Below are 23,878 nucleotides of genomic sequence, written 5' to 3'. Positions count from 1 at the left end.
TCCCTTGGCTTCCCTTACTAACCTGAGCATCTACTGAAGTAATACCAGCACTAAAACCACATACAATACATCTACACTGATGAAGATCTTGAAGCCAGACAGTGCCTGTCCAGACCACCTGAGAACCAGCTTACACCCAATGCAGACATTATAGAAAAGCTTTGTTGAATCTCATTTCCTCCTTCTGATGCACACTGTTGCGTCCCAATGCACCGGAATGGCTGAAGAGATCTTAGATGTCAGGATAAAAGACACAGTGGGGCTGCTGCCCTCCCTGCACAAGGGTTTGGCTTCCCGTGTGGCAGGCTGCATGGGATTTACTGAGCGCCGCCAGGCAGATAGACCAGCATCTGCAAACACAATTTTGAAAATGTCACTGGAAACAGAAAAGGTTTCTCAGCCCCGGCAGTTCCCAGCGCTCACACATGCTTTTTTCCTCCCCACATTATCTCAGCTGAGTTGTCAATGCAGGTTGATGAAGTTAATCAGCAATTAGATATTTCAAAAGTATTTACAATAAGATCATCTCAGGTTCATTATGTCCCAGATTATGCAAGATACACATGCACAGTATCTGTCTTTTGATGTGAAAGCATGCCAAAGCTTCAAAAAATTACTTGAATAGCTTCAGTGTGGCTGTTGTCTGATCTCAAGGTCCATGATGTCTGGTACGCTCAAAGGAACACTTGGGCAGCAGCTTTAGCCAGCTGTGATTTCAGCCATGTGTAAATGAAGTTGTTCCTTTCGCATCTCAGCATCTTGCCTTTAAGACCAAAACAGACAAACAGCGCAGCCAAACCCAAGACTTTCTGAACTCAGAAATAGGACTGAGGGTCAAAGCTTTTCTGCAAGCTTCCTTGGGGATACTGTTGCTAGGGAAACATGGTCCCCGTCACTAGCAAACTACCACATCCATCTCTTTCCGTTTTGAAGACTCACCTGCTCTGGACGTTTGGAATTAGTCAAAAGATAGAGGGAATCCAAAGAGTACCTTAAATACAAACAAGCATACAGACCAAGTGGCATATAAATCAATTAGCCCCATTCATAGATGAGGAACATTTCCAAGTTATTTGCCATTTAGTGTAAAGTTTCACAGGATACTGCTGGGATCCTCCACAGCAGCACCTGCTCTTCTCCCACTCCCCTCGCTGCATTTCAACATCACATTGTCCACGTGTGTCATACATTTACAAGAATCAGATTAAGTTATTCCAACAATCTGACTTTTTCCCTTCATAACCTATGTTATTAAGAGAGTCAAAGACATAATTTTGTTTAACAGGAGAGGTCCATGAATAGTTTCCCCACTTCCTCACGCTCTGAATCACAGCTGTCTCAGCAGTATACCCACAAAATATTAACCTAATTCAAGCAACAAGAAATGCCCTTCTCCAATTCAAATAACTGAAAAATCCCTGTGAAAGACCCAGCGATTTGATTCACTGTTTTTTCCCCAGGATAAACACTTCAGGTGAACTCGGCTAATTATATTCATCACAAGCTGAGCTCCTGAGGTTACCACAACCCAACAGATTAGTTGCCTTGATCATTTCACACCTACAAGTTATACATTTATTTTTTTTAACAACATCCTAAATCCAAACTCTTTAACATCTTGCAAAGGGGATACACACACACCCCCATATATACAAATACATTTGAAGCAGTGATTAAGTAACTTCCTTTGCTTTCTAAAAGCCCCAATTTAAAATAAAACTTTCACTAGCAGAAACAGTGAAGAACTTACCCAAGTTCAAAACCAGAGCTGGCATAAATTTATTTCATTATAAAAAAAATTCTTTAATTACCAGGGGTTGGGTTTTTTCTTCCCTTCATAAGATCCTACAAATCTTAAGGGAAAAAGCCTTTTTGTGGTCCTTCCACACTCTCACTAATTTGCTCAAAAAGCCTACAGTAATTTCCCTGAATAGCTTCCAAAATGAATCCCATAAAACAGCCTCTCTCACTGGAACTCTCTTATTTCTCAGTGAGTCAAAGGATGAGCTCTTTACAGGGCTTATTTGGGAAAAAAATAAAAAAGAAAAGAAAAAGAAAAACACCCCCAAAAAAACCAAACACACCCAAACAAAAAAGTGTTTGTAATTTTAAATTCATAAATACACATTTTAAAGTATGCCTACCCTGAGCTGCAGGCATCTTTCTGTTAGAAATACACCAAAACCAACAATCAACGCAGCCACAGCAGCTATTCCTCATCTCAGAAAAGAAAGTCTGACCAGAGGTAAATTTGAAAAGTAACAAAATACAACCTTGCGAAAAATACTGGCCATGAACTATCTACAACTGATCAGCAGCTGATCTTTGGTGGCAGGGAGGCATCTCCAGGGAAGACCGGGGCTTCCTGAAAAGGTCACCACATCCCGCACCAGCCTCAGCGTGGGGACCGATATGCAGTGTGTAGCCCGGTGCGTGTTTATAGCAGTAAACTGAGCTTGAAGCACAGAAAACACAAGTCAGGAGTCTCAGTAGCCAAAAAAAGTGGGGTCACAAGCCCTGGCCAAAAGAAGCCTTTCCTTGCAACAGCCGCTCACTGCGTAGCCAGCAGCGCAGCATTCCAGCATCATCCCCAGGTGGCAAATCCCCGATGACAAACTCCGCAGGACAGCAGCCCGAGGACTGCTGGAAGAAGGTGACGCAGCCCAAGCTGAGCAAGCTGCAGCCATGTTGGCCTCAGCTGCAAGGAGAGTTAACAAAGGTTTACAAAATGCTCCCACCAGCCTCAGCAAGTGTCATTAGCAAAGACGGAAAAGAGAAAGAAACAAAAGATCAGATTAAAATGCCTGATCTTACAGTCTAAAGATTGAATTGAGGTTTTATCTAGTGAATAGGGAAGAGTGAAGAGGGGTCTGTTGACCAAAACTGGTTTCTGTGAATATGGCGAGTGAAAATTGGTGACTGCAAAAGGCTGAAGAGACATCACGGGAAAACAAACAACAGAAGAAGGTTTCATAGATACCATCTACCCAGGGTTTGATGTCACTGGCCAGACTTTGTCCAGAGGTTTTATTTACCTCGAGGATCCCTGCATCAGTTTGTCACAGCACTGCTACCACAGTCAGACACCCAGCACAGAAAGGGAACCTTTTTCCACTTCATATGGGATTCTTCCCACTTCTTTTCTATTTACTCTTTTTCCACTTGCTACCAGATTTTTAATCCAACATACAGATTCCCACCAAAAAACAGAACAAGATCCAGAAAATGGTTGCTGTAGCCAATGCACTAGCTGAAAGCTGTGTCAGGAACTGAACAGGCTCCTCAGCTGAGATCACTCACCCTCACTGCATCGCCTGTCTCTCCCTCAAACACATTGTTTGCTTCCATTGGGTTTGTCCAAAGAGATTACCTATTGCTCTAAACAGAACTAAGCAGCCTCATTATCTGACAGAATAAGACATGTCTGACCAATACCCAAAAACAGGGGACACTGGTAAGTTTTCATTAAGGTTGTTCTGCTAGCTACATTTTTTCTATTGCAGAATAACCCAGATTATGAACTCCTTTTCTGGTGCATCTCAACAAATACAATCCCAATATTTAGCAAAAATTTCCTGCTATGCTCGCTACAGTAACCAAATGGTCTGATGCCTCTGAATTCCTGAACTAGTTTAGCTATCTAATGTATTGTGGAGACACCTTTTAAACTATTAATTCCACTTAACACAAACTGAGGTTCAAAAAGAACTGCTCACTCCAGGTGCATAGGCTGATAAATTATCATCAACTTGTGAAAGGCAACCAAAGTTCTGTGAAAAATGTCTCATCACCTGGTCGCAGGCGCCCGGTGGGAACTATGTAACAGTATCAAGGTGCCATCTCCACACTTCTACAGTCTGATGATGTGTGACATGCTTTGCTCCTCAGAGCTCTCTCACCACAACCTTTTCTACAACCTCCCCCAAAAAGAAGCATTAGCTATCTAAACGGCATTGGTGTGTACCCAGTGCTTCCCAAGCTGCACACTTTGTTTATGGAGAACACAAAGGCCAAGCCACAAAACGACAGACTAAAACAAATGTGTTACCCGAGCAAGTAAAGCTACTAGCTAAAGCAACTGTAGGAAAAGTCTGAATTCTACACGCCTCTTTTATAGGCAGCTGGTCTCCTCCCCACCTCCAAAGTCACTAAAACAGCCCTTATAAAGGAGAACATACCACATGAGAGCAAGTCACCTTAACCAAGGCAACAAAACTAGGAACAAAACAAGGATGGTTTCTTCTAATTGCAAGTGGACAAGCAGATGCTTTGTGCTCCTGGTTAGCTCAATTTAGAACACCTCATTTGTCAGGCTTGGATTCAGCATTATGCCACCAACACCCCACACGTTCTCATTCTCACTTAATCTGTCATGTAATCCAAAATGATCTGCAGAACTCTAAAAAGCCTTGCTAGTAGTGGTAGATCAAACCATAAAGCCACCCAAAGTGTAGAAGAGTCCAGCAGAGAATATCCTTCCCAAAGGCTAACAGCAAAACCCCAATTCCATTTTGGAGGGAAGCGAGACAGCCGCAGAGGAATTCACTAACAGGAAAAGCAAGGTTGACCTCACATATTGGGAGTTATGGCCAGTCTCAGACAGTGATCCATTTTCCAAATAGTTATCCACCAGTCCAACCTTAAATACTGTTATCCAGAATAATCATACTTGGCCAATATTGAAAGTCAAGCCACTCACTGCGGTAAACTCTTGATCCAATTCCAGCAATTCCACATGAATCCTGAAGTATCACTAGTACCGTGAGATATTTAGCAGCGATCTCCTGTCTGGAAACATGAGATCACATTTCAGTTTTGACACCGTACACATACCGGCACATTGTCACTGTGCTTCAGCTCGAGTGAATAGATGGAGCATAAATTTACCACACCACAATTGCTCCAACAGCAGCCATCAGATTTCAGTACAGCCCCTCAACAGGCTTCATTCCACCCCATACGCCTGCAGTTAAATCTAAAGCCTCAGGATCCAACACCATACTTTTCCACAAGCACACTAAAGATTCCGTAGCTAATGCTGTAAGGGACAACTCAATCTTCTGTGATTTAGCCCCAACAGACAATACAGTTTGATGAATTGGTTAGAGAGATTTCCCCATTAATCTGAGCTTCTTCTAAGAGTTCAAAGCCCAGAGCAGACTATCTTTGACAAACTCCCAGTCCATGCAAAGAGGAAGGTGGGATGGTTTACCACTAAGGGAATGAGAAGTTAAGAGTGAAGACTATCATTAGGCATCTGTGGGTTGAGCAGAGGGGCGGGGAGGGACACACACAGAGCTTACAAATACAAGACCATGAACTTCAACCCCAATTAAAATATTAGATAGCTGAAAAACTTAGTAACCACCAGTCTTGTCTTTAATATAATGGCCATAACCTTAGAATCTTTGACCACAAACAATCCAGCCTCTCGAAAATTTACTACAGGGAAATGTACTATTAAATCAAATCTGAGCATGGCTCAGAATCTCAACTCTCTTTGTTCCCTGATGCTGCAAGGATGCATCTGGGCAGGGGGTGGAGGGAAAGGGAGGGGTGTTATGAGCAAGCTGGCTCAACTGATTTCTTGTAAATACCATAAAAATGAACACTTGACCATAATCTACGAATTGGATATATATAGAGAAAATAATTCTTAAAGAAATGAGCGCTTTTAAGTGCTTCTTGAGCATCAAATTGAAGAAAACATTTATGAATTTTCCATCATGTTGTGAAGCATCATGTCAGGCAGGATCAACCACATGAAATTATTTTGTGACAATACATGTAAATGGTCTTAACATTCTCTGTCCCTCTAAAGCAATAGCAAAGACTAGCCAAGCCATCTGAGAGTTCAGAATTGTAATAGGGCCTTTGAAGAGATTATTTGCAGACTAATCCTATATTTTCTCATGGAAGCATTCTACAATTTTAAGTACCATATTCACACGGCACATTTCGCCTTCCAAAATTACCTCTGAAAGAGCCAGTGAAAAATTATACACTGCGTAGACAAGCATATATCTAAATGATATGCATGTCTAACAGAAATAGATTATTTTCAAGGGGTCCTAAACTCAGCTTTTCCATTTGTTTGTACAACTGCATGCAATAATAATTTATGTATAAGAATCTATGCATTTCAATCATATACACACAATTGCTAGGGCTTTCTGTTTGCTCATTTTTGCATGTTTATATAAAAAATGATAAAAAACAAACACCTCTTTAAAGGTATTGCATTTGGGTTTTTTAAAAATCTGAAAAATACGTTTACAATCCTCATAATGCTGAAACACCTTTAAAGAAGAGATATATATCAGAACATGGAATTTTAATGATAGTTGCTTGAAAGCAATCACTGAGAGATGTCTTCAACACATCTTCATTATGAATCCTATGCAGTGCCTTTCCCACTGAACTCTATTTTCTTTATTCCCCACCTATGATTCTCAGGAATTCAGGCTTCTAACCTTGGTCTTCTGGATATTATCCAAGTCAGACGACTCAAACAGCAACTGGTCAAAAGTGTGAATCTCCCAGTCTCCCATGCTTGACATGTTCAAGCACTTCAATGTATCCCACATTCCCACTGAAGCAGGAAATAGTCTAGAGTAATCCACAAAGCATTTTTTTGATTTAAAAAAAAAAAAACACAAACACAAAATGCACACACACACACGCGCGCGCGCACACACACACACAACCACCTTGTTTAGGATGCAAAGAATCGGTCCTCCAAATCTTGCTTTAAATAACAAGAAGAAACTAAGAAACCAAGAAACTAAGATATAATAAGACTGGTTTGATACTTAGATCAACCCAAAACAAAAACCTACTTGTCACCACAGGAAATTTTCCTCATTGCCTGTTCAAAAAGAAGCCTGTTTCTTATCCAACTGTACCAGCAGATAATGAATGAAAGTGGTTACGAGTTTGGGAAATCTTCAGGCAAGCTGCAGAGGAAACTGTTGGTATCCTGCTTATTCCAAAGCTCAGCCATTTCATCAGCCAGCAGAGAGTGAGCCGTGCTGTGCGGCACTGCATTACAAGCAGTATGCTTTCTGCTGGTTTTGTTTGTTCCTAATGAACTCTGAAGTAATAACACCACACTGGAAATACATTGGGGCAGCAATAAAAATCTGTAGTTGCATTCTTATATCTTTGTCACGCCTGAAAATATCCAGATTGAGCAGCAATAACTTGCTAGAACTTCAACTGAAACAAAAGGGTTTCAATTCGCTGCAGCCCTACTTGGTACAACGAGCTTGAGAGAGTTCTGTACCTGCAGCAAACTCCGTGAGCCACAGGGGATCATGGGAGAGGCAAGACTGTCCTTGATTTCATCTGATTTCATGGATATGTTAACATCCAGTCTCATTTAAGAGAAAACATTTAAAAAGAAAACATATGTAAATATGAAGCAGTTTTCACAAGTCAGGTATGTTTATACACAGCACATAATTGCTAAAACTACAGAAGTACTGTGGGATGGATAGGAGAAGGCTGCCTGCATCCCTACCACTGTAACGCAAACCCAAGGCTATGAAAGCTGGAGAATACAAAGAACAACCCAAACCAACTTGAAATCTCTCTCTCTCCCTGTCCCCCATCCCATCCTTCTCCAAAGCTGCACCACATCATGTTGTACCAGAAAGCTAAACATTATTATTTCTGTTTCACCAGAAGACAGGTAAAGAGTAGAAGAGAGCGAGCACCATCACAGCGGACTGAGGAAATGAATCACATCATTGTGCTTATGCCACTGCATCGCACCTCAAAAGCGAACAAGCAAAAACCACAGTGTAGCTACAGTTCCTCACCCAGATTCCCTGTTCACCCTTCTGTTTTCATCTTGGCCTCCATACTGTTCACAATAGCCAGCTGTATAGAACTACGCAGGAAAATCATTTACTTTCCCTGCATTTCAGTGCCATAATTTCTAAGACGGGAGCAGTGTTGCCTCCCTTCCCCACAGAGATATTGTCAGCCTTACTCTCCTGTTCCTGCAAATAACCATTGACCCTGTCCCGGTGCTGGACACAGAGGAGAATACAGATGACCTGACTCACAGCTACCTTTAATATCTTTTCTAACACAAAGAAATTAGATTAATCTCATATCAAATGTGAATGTCATGTTCAAAAAGTCAAGACTTTTCTCCAATGATAAGCTTGTATCTGTAAAACCCTGTGGCACAGGTTTCATTTTCTTCTGTGTTTTACCATGGAGAGGGGAGAAGAATTTAGTTTTACAGCCCCATTCATGGTGCATCCCTGATCCTTGGGTCCTTACTGAAGTAACTGACTTTCAGATACAACAGCAGGATGAGTCTCCAAAGTGGCTTTCAATAACTTAATTTAAAAAACAAAAAAAACACTAAACTCACACCACCTTCTAAACTTTCTTTGTCTGTGTGAGGAGTGGTGCATTAGATCAGATAAGGGATACTAAATGGCCTTTAAGTCTGACAGCAAAGAACAACTCTGATGGGAGTCCCAAATTGTGCTGCTAGCGATATACTGTACTCACAAAACAGTAACATCAAGATGCCAAAACAGTGCCATGACCTACATTTCCGGCAAACCAATTTTCTTCTTTGTAGGGTGGATGGAAAGAATCCAACTGCTTTTTAAGTTCCTTTTCTTTCCGCTGGAACTATGCCTTATCATACACATTTTTCTTACACCCAACTTTTCTGTGGCCCACAGCATTTAAAGCATGAGTTATCTACAGTCTATTTATGCAGTTATAAACAATAAATACTGCAAAATCGTGTTTAGGCTGCACTTACCGGATGGGAACAGAATTCTTTATATCTCATTTCCCTACTTTTAAAAGAAGCCAAATCCCTTAAAGGGGAATCTTAAACAGAAGAACAATGTTACAGAGGAATAGAGGTCATTCTGAGGAATTTCTGTGGATTCATTACTGATGGAGTATAGCTTAGCTGATACTGTCAGAGCATGCAAGTTCCAACCTTAGCATTTCCACCCTCAAAATTACAAGTTTCCCCACTGTGCATACCTTTCAGTACTGCGGCTTTTTTAAACAGTGTAAGCCAGGGAAACACTAAGCTTAGGCCATAGTGACAGGCTTACCCGAGCTTCTAGTAAGGTGGCACCCAGAAAAAATCCACTGCTAGCACAAGGCAAAACCATCACTAAGGACTGAAAAGACTGGGAGACAGAGCAAATATATTTCATCTCCAAGGGTCACTGCTTGGGTTTTGCACACATGAAGACACCCAAATTTCCAACATACATATTTATCAAAGTGAGGCATTTCTCTTTTGGGTACTCCCACTCTACAAGAAAATTGTACCCTTTAAGAAGGACATTAAAATCAAGACAACATTTTTAGAAGAAAGGAGGTATCTCTGTCTGACTTCTTTGACTCTCAGTGCCTTGTGACATCCCTAAAAATTCTATTTTTGCCTCAGAAGGAGGAACTTCACCCATGTCTTGTACAGACACACTATGCTCTGAGTGGTCAACAAAACACCTGAAAGGATTTATGATAAGCTTGTTTTCATCACCCCACCCCCCTTACAGATATCCTTGCCAAATGCAAACACTCTCCCTCAGGCAGGAAAATTTGGAAACAGAACACCTGATGCAGCTTTTATTCCAAAATTGCCTCCCGTGTGTTGAGTGTCAAAAAGAGCCATGTTGTGCCACAGCACCCGCTTGTCTCAGGAAAATTGAAATCGTTCCGTGTCTAACACTTTGAATGATTTCCCAACTTCTCACTTGCCCCATCTGCTCCTCTCAGTTCGTTTTGATTTGTTTTAGCCTTTGTGTCTGCAGTGGTACCAACAAAACTGCAGCATCACTGCAAGATCCTCTGCTATGGAGCAGTGCCAAGTTAGTCTCAAATTTAGCCTCCTCCAAAAGAAAAAAACGAAAACACCAAGATCACTGTCCAGTTCTGTTGTCTCTCCCTTCCTCCAAAATATGCACAAGCAGCTATCTGGCTTCAATGCTGAGCTCTCAAATAATATGCCACCTGTAAGATATATAAATCAGATGTCCACAGAAAACATGCACATGAATGCTGTATCTCAGCCCCAATTTTACTTTATTTGTTGGTCCAATTAGCTAAGTCAAAATTACTTGAGTTTATGTAGCATTTTGTTTCTTTGCTGTTAGCATGGTATTTATAGGACTTCTAAGGAAAAAATACCAGCTGCTTTCCAACATTTAAGAAACTGGGATTCTGAAACCAGACACAGAACTTTTAGTTAGGTGGGAAAAATTGATAAAAACCAATAGGTGAGATATACACATGAAAGGGGTACTTTTGTTAAGACAGTACACAAGGTAGGCAATCACAGTGCTCTCCCTGAACTTCAAGAGAGCCAGGATATGCCCATCCAGGGTTTTAAAAAGGGCCTTAAATATGATGGAAGATGTTACAAATAAGCACACAGAGAAAAAAAACAAAACCAAACACAATCTACCCATTCAAGTCTCCACTGAAAAAGACTCAACTCTGACTGAGCAGAACCTTAACAAAAGAAACTGAAAAACCCCACACTCACACACTTGTTCATCTTCCTGCAGGTTTAAAGTCAGGGATCACTGGATTAATGAGGGCCCACAAAGATGCGAGTGTACTGGTGAGAAGGGAATCAGTCCAAGGCTCTCACTTCTGAGTCACGAAGGACTGGATACACAATATTGCACAGAGAAAAACAACTGATGAGGAACAGCACTCACAGGTCACACCCCTAACTTGTGTTCAGTGTCATTGCGAGCATCATGCTGAAAACTCAAAACTCTAAGACAACTGTGGTCTCAAGTTGCCTTAGGTTTACTCTAAAGAAGGTCTTAAGCTCAGTGAAAAAAAAAATGTAAACCTCTCCAACACTTTGGCATATACTTCTTCAAGTGCAAAGTACCAACCAACACAAGTGACTCAACGTGTGGCTTGGTTTGGTATTTGTAACAAATGTTCAGCATGTATCAGGTAACCGTGAACTTCTGCTTTAGCTTCAGTAAAGCACACAGTGGGTGTACCAATACTTACCCATACTTGGCACTAGCTCCACTATGCTGAAGCATTTAGCTAGAATTTCTTACAGTAGCCTCAGTGGTATATTTTTTCCCCAGTGTTCATTCCCTCCTTCCGGTGAAGCTAATGAAATTTAGCTCTACAATTCAAAAGACGTATGGCTATACATCTTTAAAGAGAAGTCACTAAACACACTGCTGCTGCAGCATCCCAAGCAGCCAGTCACAAAGTTGAGCTGGTCCTGAATTCAGGGAACGTCGTTCAGCGGTCATTGGGGAGTAAATGAGGCAGAAAGCAAGTTAGCCAGGCAACTGCGGAGATGAGAGCCCAATCAGATGTGGGAGCTGCAGGGGAAGCAAAGGTGAACAGAACTAGAGAGCCAGCATCCGACATTTGCAAAGTAAAATACGATGCTTGCAACTAATATGTAGAAATAGGAAGAGAAATCTCACTGGCAAAAAAGGCTGGCTGTTTCATCAACTGCTCTTGTGAAATTCTTTGAAAGCTGAAGTGCACATCAATGAGCATGTGTTCATACTGCTTCTTCAATAAAGGGGGAAAAATAAACCAGGATACATACCAAAAGAATGAATTAACTAGCTTTGATGGACACATCACTCTCCTTCAAAAAGCACAGTTGCTCCAATCATTGTTCCGATCTGTTGACACCTACTGACAGGTGAAAAACGCTATTCCATTCCCTAATTTGTACTTTTGAAATAAGGGCTATATGATCTCCTTGTCACTGTGAAATGTACAGCATAATTCCAATGATGAAATCTTAGTCGGTTACTGATTTTTTTCCACAATATACTGAAAGAAAAGTTGTCAGCCAAACATCTCCAGCCAATTGCAAAGTACACTATTAATGAAATTAGAGTAAGAGGAACCTTTTTGTATGGCTTTTTTAGTAAATAATTCCAAGCGACTCCATTGCACAATTTAGTATCTGAACTTTGCTTTTTAAATGGTGTAAACTCCACCGTGTATTTGTACTTGAAGTGCTAATCTGAAGGCAACAGAGTCTGTAACAAGTGAAATTATTAATGAACTCTACTCCAGGTCCTCCCGCTAACAAATGTCACTGTAACTAACAAATGTCATTGTACCCTAGAACCCTGCACAAGGTGACAATCTTGCTACCAGATTAATATTTCATTTCTTCAAAATTTGTATACAGAAAGTTAGAGGAACAGACAAGCATTTCCACAGAAAAACAACCTATTTCAAAGTAAGACAGCCATTTAGAATTAAAAGTACTTCCTTGGTCTCCAGAATCAGAATGAACTGGGCAAACCATAACCTCCAGGACCAACAGTGATATTCAGCCTACATCATTCCTCCACATGAAAAGAATGTCTGGTCTCCTGTGACTAGGCACTAGATAACCTGAGCTTGTGCAAAGTAAACTGTAAAGGAAAGAGAAAAAATGCAAAGGAAAAAAAAAGTCTGATCACTCCCTATCGCCACCATCAAGGAACTGTTCAATCAGAGGACCAAGTTGCTCAAGGAATTGGTAATGGTACATGTGCCTTTTCATGTCTAGGTAACCCGTGCAAATCTGGCTCAAGCTGATAATGATCAAACCTAATTACAATCTGACAGCTGCTCAGTGGCTTATACAGTGTTGCCCACTCTTAAGATTTTTATCACAAGTCTCATGATATTTAGCATTCTTCTTAAGCCCTAATTCCTGAAGTCAAGCAATTACCCAAGATTCTCCACTTGCAATAAAAATGGAGTTTCCATCCCATGAGCTTGGAACAAAGCTTTAAACATGACCTAAATGCAATAAAATGGTTTCTAAACTCAAAAAAAGAACAGATTGTTTAAATTTGCAAGATTTTTAAACTTAAAAGGTTTTGTTTTGAAGACTAAGTCAGGAGCTGGAATGGTTGTTTGACAAAGCTGCACACGGATCATCCTACTTCAGCTTCTGGTGCTCAGGATAGACCAGCATCCACTGTCACAACCAGTACATTCATGACCTGTGGAAAAATAGGTTGGGAGAGTAGGACTGACCTGTCTTTGAGGCGATTCACTTGGTCCTCATGCTGATACACAGCATGCCTCCCTCTGCAAGCCTTATCTGTGCTTGCTCTCCTTTCAGGGAGCACACTCACTTTCCAAGCTCTCGTTTCAACACTTTATACCAGGACACTATTTATTTTTTTAATATATACATTTAAAATTCTGCTGGGTCACTTTACAAGCTTCTTACAGCTGTACAGCCAGATACAGATGGATACAGATATACATAACACAAGAACAAGCTAAGAACAAGCAACTCCAACAGATCATTACACTGTCAAACAACAAGGGTAGAGCACGTATCACCAAATAAGTGAAATTAACAGGCTTAAACCAAAGTCACTGGTTAAAACTACAGCAAAATAAATCACCTGCACAAGTAATCACTTCAGTTTTCTACACCTTTGCAACACTGAGTGCCTTGCTAGAACTTAACATCTTTCCTCCAATGCTGATGCCTGTCTCTTAGAAACAACTTCTACCATCTCCCACACTCTAGTCCAGCTCAGACACCTTTAACTCAAGAGAAACCCAGATGACAGCAGGGGAGAGGAGATGGCGTACTATCCTACACTGGCTTTTGGCTAAGTTCTTCACCTACGCGTAAGAAAGCCCTTCTGGCTCAGAGCAGTGGGCCAGCTGGCCCTGTATTCAGTAACCTTGACTCTTTGGCAGTCACCAAGAGCAGACACATATTGTGATAATTCACCAGAACACATTTCCAGCCTCCAGACATTTGTGAACCTGGCATTTCTACATCAGAAGCAGTATCACCCCATGAATTAGTCCTCAGTTCTACCACAAACTTTTCCAGACGATTGCTTGGTCTGCGTAAACTTGGAGCGCCCACAACATCCCAAGGCAGTGACCTTTCCTGCATTCATACCACTTTGTGTGAAGCACCTTACTTGTTTTGTATCTGTTGCTTGCTTGTTTCATATGACACCTTTCACTTAATTTACTGGAAAAGACAATTCCTTATTCAGTTCTCCATATGGTTCTAAGAGGTCTCTATCATAAGTGCTCTCTTGTCTGGGCTAACCTTCTCCTGCTCCACTACCTCTCTTTTATGCTGGGGGGACATGAAAGCTTTGGCTAGGGTAGCTCAGTCACACTGAGAAAATAGACATTCAGCTAAAAATCTCTCACTTCTGTTTCTGTAAAACAGTTCTTGTCTTCCTAACTTAGTTGTCCAACCCAAACCTAGCATCACAGTCCAGAACCTTTAAGAGCAGGATACTTACCTAACTACTCCAGTTTTCTTCCATATTATAACTTAGAAGACATGACTATACAGAATTCAAATTACATAGCTCAGAAGGAAAATTAGACATTGATGACTTCTAAATTGAGATCTCTCTGGCTTTGGATCAGAGAAACCTTTAGGTCCACCACATCAAACCAGCAGGCTAGAATTTTGGTCATGCAACAAGACAGACAGTAACACTTTAACCCCTGACCTGCTGCAACAGGCAAAAAGGTGAATATTCACTGCAACCCTTCTGCTTTCTTTCTACACTTTCTATACTCGATTCCTAAGGGGAACCTCAAATATGCATAATAAAAACAGGAACATTTTAGACACTAAGCACAGCTGACCTTTACATAAAACTATTCTATTTCAATAACGTGTAAGAAATAATGCATTAGTATCCAACATGTCTGTTACGCTTTGTAAAGATAGCGGGGATGCTGAAAAGCTTTCTTTTTTTCCAGCGGTATATCTTTTCATAGCTCTAAGCCAAGTAATACGTATGCTGCACCAGAGTGGAATTATGATTTGAGAACGTCCTAATGTCCTGATCCCAGGACAAATTTTTCCAAACTCTCGCATACAATTTACAATTACATGTCCACTAACCACGGGGCAACTGTTGGAAGGTCATTTGTATTGATAACTGCTACAGAGAACCTGTGATTTAACTGAAGTGACACAGGCATTAGCAATAAAGAGCATACTCTCAACCCTAACCCAGGCTTGACTCCAACTCTACACAGTCCTCCTATGGACCAAGCCACAAAGCCTTTTCCACATGAAAAATACTGAACTAATATAATTTAAAGCATGAATTTAAGCTCATTTGAAAGGCTGCAAAACCATGTGTAGGCATGGTTATTTCAATAGTAAAGTTGCAATTTTCAGTTTAGCTTTAGCTAACTGAAGGCATTTAAACATTAAATCTATGTAAGCCAGTCCTAATCTGAAAGATGTTTCCGATAACAGCCTGTACCAGCTTAACAGTGTAGGGAAAAATAAATCAATTTAAAGTGAGACTTGTGCAGTGATCATGTACATCTCAGACCTATGACTGGAGGGACTTTGGTCTATTGACAGTAATCACACACTTCAACACAAGCCCAACATCATCTCTTCATTCACCAGACAAAAAAAATTTCACGTTGGAAAACAATAATGACAACAAGTTAATATTTTCAGTAACAAGTTATCTTCACAAAGAGCACTTGACCTTCATTGTAATTTCCACACAGCTTGCAGTAAACCACCTGAGTGTGTATAAAATGTAATGAATAAAGAAATATTAAAAATGATAGAATGTTATTAAAGTAGGTCACAATTCAAACAGCACAATTACTGAAAAAATGATGTTTGAAACTACATCACTCACAACCCTTTTCACACTGGATGAGCTACTCTATAATTTATTTTGCCTAACAACAGCTTCTGTCCATATTCTCTCTCTCTTTATCCCCAAAGACTCTATTAATGCAGCCCACTGTGCCGCATGACAGCATAATGCCCACATGAGGCATGAAATGTCACAGATCACAGCTTTACACCTGGCCAACATAATATATTCATCAAATTCTTTCAAGCAGTAGAAGCGTTTGTTGTTATTTTGTGGGTCAAGCCACACAGAGGCAGATGGAATGGGCACTTTATTTACATGTGAAGTCCCTAAGCCCATTCACTTTATTTATGATGGACAAAATCTGGCTTTAGTCATCTAGGAAGCCTTGGACCAAAGACATTGTTATTTTACAAAGATAAGGAAGAGTGGTTTCCTCTGAGGCTTCTGGATAACAATGAAGATTCATTTTGTTCCTTAACATTACATTCCACATACTCTGAACATCTTAAAAAGCTCAGAGTTGGGATTTTGATTCACATCCTAAGAGGAGATCAGCATAATTAACACCCACCTGTACGTTAAGGCAGCTCTGACAGACAGTAACAGAACGGTGAGACTCTCCCCAGCACTCACAACTGCCCCTCTGAAACCCCCAAAATTCTGTAGAAACTGCACCATAAGCCTGCATAACACAGGTTAGAGTGGTCAGCTCTTTACTTTTAACCAGAAATTCAAGACACGTGGATGTAGATATTGGCTTTACCTGGTGTTCCATAGACTACAAAACAATCTAAACTGTCCACAAATATATGAAAATGTAGAATGGAAATCCTTGGATACAAAATGTATCACTTTATACATTATGTATATTTTGAGTGATTTTGAAACAGCATTTTAAATTATTGACATTGATGTTATCATGAGAGTTTTGGGGGAAACGTCTATATAAATAGCAAAAATCTTTGCTATAAGGAGAGTATTAACACTGTAATCTTTTAATTATCTGTGTTGAATATGAGTATTAGTGACATAGGTAGCTTAGAAGCATAGCCTCCTTATGTTTCAGCTTGCAGGAGAACAAAATCTCAGGACAGGTGTTCCAATAGAAAAGAAAACAAAGTATCTACTATTACATTGCTCTTATATTCTGTTAATAAAATTATATATTAAAGTCTGGATAAATATCTAATTTTATCTCTCAGCATCTGCCACTGCTTCATGACCTCTAAGGTAGACTGCAAGCACTTTGATAAACAGACTAAAAGGTAGCTCAGTAGATACAGAGCAATCCTCCAAGTTCCCAGAACCGTATTTTGACTGAATCACAACAGACGCACCATCTCTAAACCTCCAAAATAACATGAAGCCTCTTCTCCCCCCGAGAAGCATACTGCCATCCTACTGCATTTCCAGCCTGAATACCAAAAAGCACTGATATTAGAACACATTCATAACTGGACAACAACTTTTTACAGAGGAGAGGGGCTTTTTTTTTTTTTTTGCGGGGGGGGAGGGAGATTCAAGTTCAGATAGCTAAAAGGAAAATTGTGATTATAGAGAAGAAAATATTTTACACATCAATTCCTTTCTCCTGAAACACCAGTTTCAGTAAGATTTATCATCTGTTTACTATTGACGGGTAATTCTTCCATCCACTAGTCCTCATAAAACAGGGGAGAGAACCAGCACACTAGAGCTTCAGGAAGAAGGAAATATGCTATGGCCAACTCGAACTGTAGAGGTACTTCTCCATATGAAGACCATAGTTATCTAAATTGAAACTGGGTTTTGACGTGTGCTCTTGGAGAGAAAAAAAAAAAAAAAGCCTTATTAGTCTATTCATTGACACAATCTGCTATAAAGACCACCTGGAGCTACCAAGGTGCACCATGTCATGTAATACCCAGCCATGATAACTAGGGTTGATAGCATTTAGAAGAACCTGCAACTAATAATAAGCATGCAAAGACATTACTGCTAACACAACAAACTTCCAGGGAGGGGAGGAGCGATGGTGTAAGAGCACCTTTACCTACCACTCTACAAAAAGGAAGTTAAGTAGAAAGGAAGTATCAAGTAATGCTGAGTGTCTGGATTTCCTTTTGGCTTAGCAGCTCAAGGTGAAGAAAACGCCTGGACATGTAGAGTTGCAAGGCAGGTGTGCCCAGAGAGCCTTGAGCCTGTGGGGAGAAAAGCATATTGACCAAAGCAACATTTCCTGAAAGAAGGCAAAGCATGCACTTCATCCTCATGACAAAATGAAAGCTCAGGCTTTCAAATGAGATGTAAAATAGAGCCCTGACCATTCATCGTCATTAAAGATCCCATGACAATTCTTGCAAGAGTAAAAATGTTAACTAACATGTCCTGGCCAATATCCAACTCGGATAATTGCATTCTGCTTCCTAAATTCCCCTTGCAGTTTCAATTGGATTAGTTTTTCTTCATTTCTCTTCCCTAAACCCCTCCTGCATAATGTTTCTAGCCCAGAATGGCTGCTGTATTCCACTCCAGAGGTGCGTGAATTATCAGTGTTGGGCAATCCCAGCATACATTTTGTATACATTAGTCAGAGAAAATGCTCTGTGAGCTGGAGTAATACCCTCACCTCTCACTGAGGAACATTTAACTTTTCAAATGAGAAATCCCACTGATGTTAGTAAGATTTATTTCCCCCCCCCCCTGAAGTACTGCTCTGTAAGGAAGGGTAAGTATACCAAACCCATCCTCCTGCCAATTAGAAAAGTCCTTTGCTGGGCCATATCCTCAGCTTAAGGAAGGAGATGCAGTTGCTTTGACTTCAATAGAACTCTGCTACATTAAAACAGGAGTAAACAGTCATACAGTATTTTTCCATTAAGTCACTCATGTTTAAATGTTGCAAGAATCAAAGAAGTTGGCTGTTGAATGCATCAATCTGTGGATATGAAAGAGGAGTATTGGAACGTATTCTCCTCGCTTTTAACTGGCTTGCACAATCTTCATGCTATTTTAAAGGAAAGTTGGAGGTTCTTTAACTTGGCATACCAATGAAAAATGAAAGTGCTGTGAAATATGAATCTCCTGTTGTTTGTTATGTGTACTCTATTGTAAGTACTCACAATACTATGGAGGCAAACTGAAAAGTCCTGACCCAATGCATTTTACGGAACAGGAGGAGCAAAGGTGATTTATGTGCATAAAAGCAAAAACTGACAACCCTTTGATTTTCTTGTAGAACAATCCCAAAACGGTTGTCAAGACTGCTTAGGTTTTTTGCCCTCTGCACTTCCTGTAACAGGACCATTTTATCCAGCATGCTGTTTTATAGACACTGTGTAAAGAGTCATTTCCATCTGCTATCCAGGTTACTTAAAAGAATACTTGTCATTCCCTCTTCCAAGAACTCTTAGCAACAGTTGAGAATGGCTTGTTTTCATTTCCAGCCTGCCTCTGCATCCCTGGTAAAGCATAAAACCACAAACATGCCACCTACTTCGTTCTTGAGAGCTCCGATAGCAGAAGGACATCCTTTGGGCCACGAAGATGATCAGGGGGCTGGAGCACCTCCCCTGTGAGGACAGGCTGAGAGAGTTGGGGTTGTTCAGCCTGGAGAAGAGAAGGCTCTGGGGAGACCTTAGAGCAGCCTTCCAGTACTGAAAGGGGGCCTACAGGAAAGATGGGGAGGGACTCTATCAGGGAGTGTAGCGATAGGACAAGGGGTAACAGTTTTAAACTGAAAGAGGGTAGATTTAGATCAGAAGTAAGGAAGAAGTTCTTCACTGTGAGGGTGGTGAGGCACTGGAACAGGTTGCCCAGAGAAGCTGTGGATGCCCCATCCCTGGAAGTGTCCAAGGCCAGGTTGGATGGGGCTTTGAGCAACCTGGTCTAGTGGAAGGTGTCCCTGCCCATGGCAGGGGGGTTGGAACTAGATGATCTTTAAGGCCCCTTCCAACCCAAACTATTCTATCACCCTATGAAAAATCCAAGCGCGCAACTGTAGGCAGCCTGCAGTCAGATGAGCGGGGAACGCAGAGAATATACTCATTTTGGTATTTCCTCATGAGTATCATAACCCTCCTCCTTTCCCCCTTGTAGACAGTGAATTCACTTAATAGGTGCGACTGTGAAAGCATCCATATTTGCCAGCTCCAGGCTGGGTTAGCTGCAACATCATGCTTACTTCCCTACACAGAGCGTGGAAGAGGGTGATGTAGGACCTCCAATAGCATCCTACTTCCATGGCAAACACTCCCAGTACTAAGGTATGGAATGGAGTGGTGAAATTAAAGGTTGGCACTAGAGGGTGAATATCAGGCACAGGCATGACTTAGGCTCATCTGATGAGCACAGATGGATCTGCAAAGGAATTTTATATCAGAATCAGATGGTTAAAGAAACACAGACTATGTTCCTGATCTGCAGCACACATACAAAGTTGGTAAGGACAAAGCTGATCATCAGAAGTGACTGACTCAAATTTTCTGCTGCTCATGTACTGCTATTCTGGGTACCAGTCTTGACTCCAGCTCAGCTCCTTTTGCACACAAGGGTTGACATCAACATGGGAAACAATACCCATCCTCAACCACATACTCATCTGTTCCTATAGTTTCGCTCCGGTGGAGAAATGGGCTTGAGCTGGAGAACACTGAAGTTTGCACCTCTATGGTAAGATGTGCTCAAGATTACCTGGTGTGTCCACAGTACACACAGGATTGAAAGATCAATCCTTTCACTGAAATTTTATTTCAGAAGTGTACAACTGTTCATCAGTAGCCTGTTTCATGAGTAACCTGAAAAAAAGACTGGAGTAAGATGTCTCCTTCAGCCACTCCTTCCTTCCCACTTTCTTTTTTTTTTTTAAGACTGCTCTATCTGGAATGGAAACACTAGCATTACTGTGCTGTGAAACACAGTAGTCACTGGCACAACAATCGATAAAAAATTAGCATGACTACAAGAACAGAAGCTTGGGATTAGAGAGATCTAAAAATGGAAGGATTTCCCTCCCCTCCCCTCTGGATCCTGATGAACCCTTCCAAAACCCGACTGTAAACATTTTAATTCTCTGTCATCTTGCTGGAGGAAATCATTACAGAGGCAAAATCAGAGAGCACCCAGTGCCGCTCTGCAATAAGCATCTGTCAGTCAAGCAGGCATCACCCCGCGAGTCACCCCAAGCACTTCCATTCTCCAATCCAGGAGAAGGGTGCTGGACACAGAGGGTTTGCTTGGAGCACTGCTTGAGTGATCAGGCCAAAGCTTTACTTCAGCTAGTCAGTGGCATGATATTTTAATTTATTATTTATTACTTAAAACAAACAGAGTCATTCTCTCTCCTCCTCTCTGGTTCAAGCAGTTTATACATTTAATTCAATTTTAAGAGATACGTGTTTGTTTACTTGAGCAAACAAAAACCAGTAATGAAGAGCTGCAGTTAGAGAGAAATAACCAACCTGCTCATCTTCCACTCAAAATTAAATTTTTAGCACCAAATATTGACATTAGAAGGTAAGCAGCTTAGTTCCATGTCTGCTTTTCACACCTTCCAAGTACACACCAGATAATTTGGTGCGAGATCACTGAAGGATACATGCTGACCTACGCTGTGATTTCAGCATTACATCCCACAGAAACCACCATCTAAAACATGTTGGGGTTCCTCAGAATAAACTTTCATCACTTAATTTGCCAACACCATCAACCTCAGGAATCTTTTTCCCTTTTATCTCTAGTTTCCCTTGCCTTCATTCCTTGCAGCATCACAGATAGAGTAAACCATACACAGAAAAGAATGATGGTATCATGTACCACTGCACTCTACTTGGTTAAGGAAACATATTCAAGCAGGAGACCTCACTGTCAATTAAAGGAAGAAGGAAGGGGAAAAAGGAAAGAAAAAAAAAAAAAAGAGAGAGAGCGAGAGACCAGAAGAACCTGTTGCAAAAAAGAGAGAAAAATTATTTAATTCAAATTAAAGCTTTGGGTTTAGGGCTTTTCTTTTTTTAGGTTTTGGGTTTAGAGTTACCACTCACATAAATACCTACAAGCAGTTTAACACCACAATTAAAAAAGCACAGTCAATTCAGCCCAGATTCCTTAAATCGAACTTAATTATTTCCCATAGAACTACTGAAGTCTACTGAAAACATAGCTGCAGCATTAGAGGGTTATTTGCTCCAAGGACCTTTTTAATATGGCTGTATTGTAACACTGCAGTGCAAAAGCCTCTCTAGTCATAAAAAGAAATTTAGCTCAGAAACACAACTTGTGGGCAATGAAAAATACATTTGCTTCAATTTGCACTCATTTAATAATAGCATTATTTAACAAGATCAGTTAAAATGACTATCCTCAAAAGACATAGCGGTGCACCTCTTCTCTTGAGACTCCTAGGGCAGTGAAATGAAATTCATTTCTGCAAACCAAACATTCAAAGCAACCAGCAGCACTAGAAAGACCATATTTAAAAGGGAGAAAAACATTTTGTGACTGACCAGAAAAACCAGCCCCTCTCTACCCTATCCTCCACCCCCTCCCCATTTTACTTTAAAGCTGCCATACGTTTCACTGGCAAAGAAAATTACATTCTTCCACGGGAAGTAACAGCATATTTGTCCTTACACTTTGATTTTCATTCGAAATCAAGAACACGCTCAATTTGCACACATTGGGAAACAGCTACTAAAATCTGGGTGTATACTGTATCACATCACTAGTCAAACCCCACGTATCCTCGCAGAATTGTTTTCCTACAAGGTTATGCCTAATTGGCCACTAACCTACCTGATCAATCACCTACATTATAAGAAGGCGTTGAGAAAAAGGCTGAAGGGCAACAAAACATTTATTCGGGTTGCAAATATTAAACCATCAGGGGACAGCCGGTTCAAGTTGCTCCTTCCCGGCTGCGCACGCAGAGGTGGAAAGCGAGAAAACCCTGCTCAAGAGTCACACGCACACACAAATACGAAAGAAACCGGTGTCTCACGTTCATTCCCACTAGGGCCGCGAAGAAGCTCGCTACAGCTCTAAGTTGGCTTTGCCCGGCTCTGGAAGTGTTAAATTATTCCACCCGCCACCGAAACAGCGGGTTCTCCGGGCAGAGCCGCGGTTCGCATCTCCCCTCTCGCACGTCCCAGCCGCGCGGTTCTCGCCGACTTCGCCCCGGCTGGCAGACGAGGAGGCACCGGGCTGGCCGGGCATCCCTCCCCGCCTCCTCGGCGGCTCCTCCGCCGCCGCCCGCCGCGCCGCGCCGGCGCCTCCCTCCCGGCAGACCAAACTTTGCGCTCAAGTCCGCCGCCGCCGCTACGCGCCCTTCCCTCCGCACCCACTTACGCGGGCGCGGCAGCGGCACCCGCTCCCGCGGAGAGCCGGGACACCCCACCACCACCACGACCTGCGCAAGGCGGGGAGGTGCGTGTGTGTGTGTGTTGGGGGGGGGGGGGAAGAGGCCACGGCCGACTCCCCCCGCGGTTGGCCCCGCGGCTCCCCGCCGCCTCCTCCTCCTCCTCCTCTTCCTACCTGCAGCCGGCGCCGCTCCCCGCAGCGCCCCGCTCATCCTCCTCCTCCTCCGGCGGCGGAGGGGTGCGTGCCCCTTTCCTTCCCTCCCTTCGCTCCCGCTGCTGGGCGCGGAGCCTGCGCCGGCGGACGCGGCTCCCCGGCGAGCAGATCCGCGGCGCTCTCCGCGCAGCGGCAGCCCCTCGGCGGCGGCGGCGGCAGCGCCGGTCCCCTGCAGCCACCGCGCTACCGCATTCCCCCTAATAGCGGGGCGCGCCGCACCCGCGCCTGGGAGCCCCCCGCCCCGCCCGGGGGCAGGAGGCGGCGCCCGGTGGGGCGGCGGCGGCGGCGGCGGCGGTTCCCCCCCTCGGTCCCCCCCCCGGGGCGGCAGCAGCAGCAGTCGCCGCTGGGCCAGCTTGCCCCGGCCTTCCTTTTGGGTGCCCGGGGAGGGCGAGTTGCGGGGCCGAGGCTTCCAACTGGCTGCCCGCCCGCACCCCCCTTAGCCCCCCCCCGACAACACTTTTCTTCTGCCTCCTCTCACCGTCCCTCCGCTCCGCAGGTCTACCGGCTCTTCCTTCTGCCCCCGGGGCCGGTAGGTAATTGGAGGGAAAGGTGAAGAAAGTCATTCCAGCGCACAGGTGGTGGTAGAGGGGCCGGGCTAGTCATCACTCCCGGCTTCGTGGCGGGGGGGCTGCAGCCAGAGGCTGACTTTGGGGAATGGGACGCTCGGACCGTCGCCCAGACTGGGCAGCATCGTC

The 23,878-nt window shown here is 42.6% G+C and overlaps 1 protein-coding gene across 7 annotated transcripts in view; it reads right to left on the bottom strand.

The window, feature by feature from the left end:
- DAB1 (DAB adaptor protein 1) overlaps positions 1-23,389 on the bottom strand; it is a 471,933-nt gene extending 448,544 nt beyond the window's left edge. For 2 of the 7 annotated variants that reach the window (XM_069788615.1, XM_069788621.1), the window contains exons 1-2: positions 23,145-23,389; positions 4,700-4,788 (exon numbers count right to left, since the gene is read on the bottom strand). The gene's annotated coding sequence lies outside the window, so the exon portion shown is untranslated. Of the gene's footprint in view, positions 1-4,699; positions 4,789-22,611; positions 22,826-23,144 lie in introns of those variants that run through there. The other 5 variants (XM_069788614.1, XM_069788620.1, XM_069788628.1 and 2 more) reach the window with 3 other exon arrangements.
- Positions 23,390-23,878: the final 489 nt, after the last annotated feature.

Source organism: Haliaeetus albicilla, chromosome 8, assembly GCF_947461875.1.
Source record: "Haliaeetus albicilla chromosome 8, bHalAlb1.1, whole genome shotgun sequence".
Lineage (NCBI taxonomy): Eukaryota > Metazoa > Chordata > Aves > Accipitriformes > Accipitridae > Haliaeetus > Haliaeetus albicilla.
This window is presented reverse-complemented; position numbering and strand designations above follow the sequence as displayed.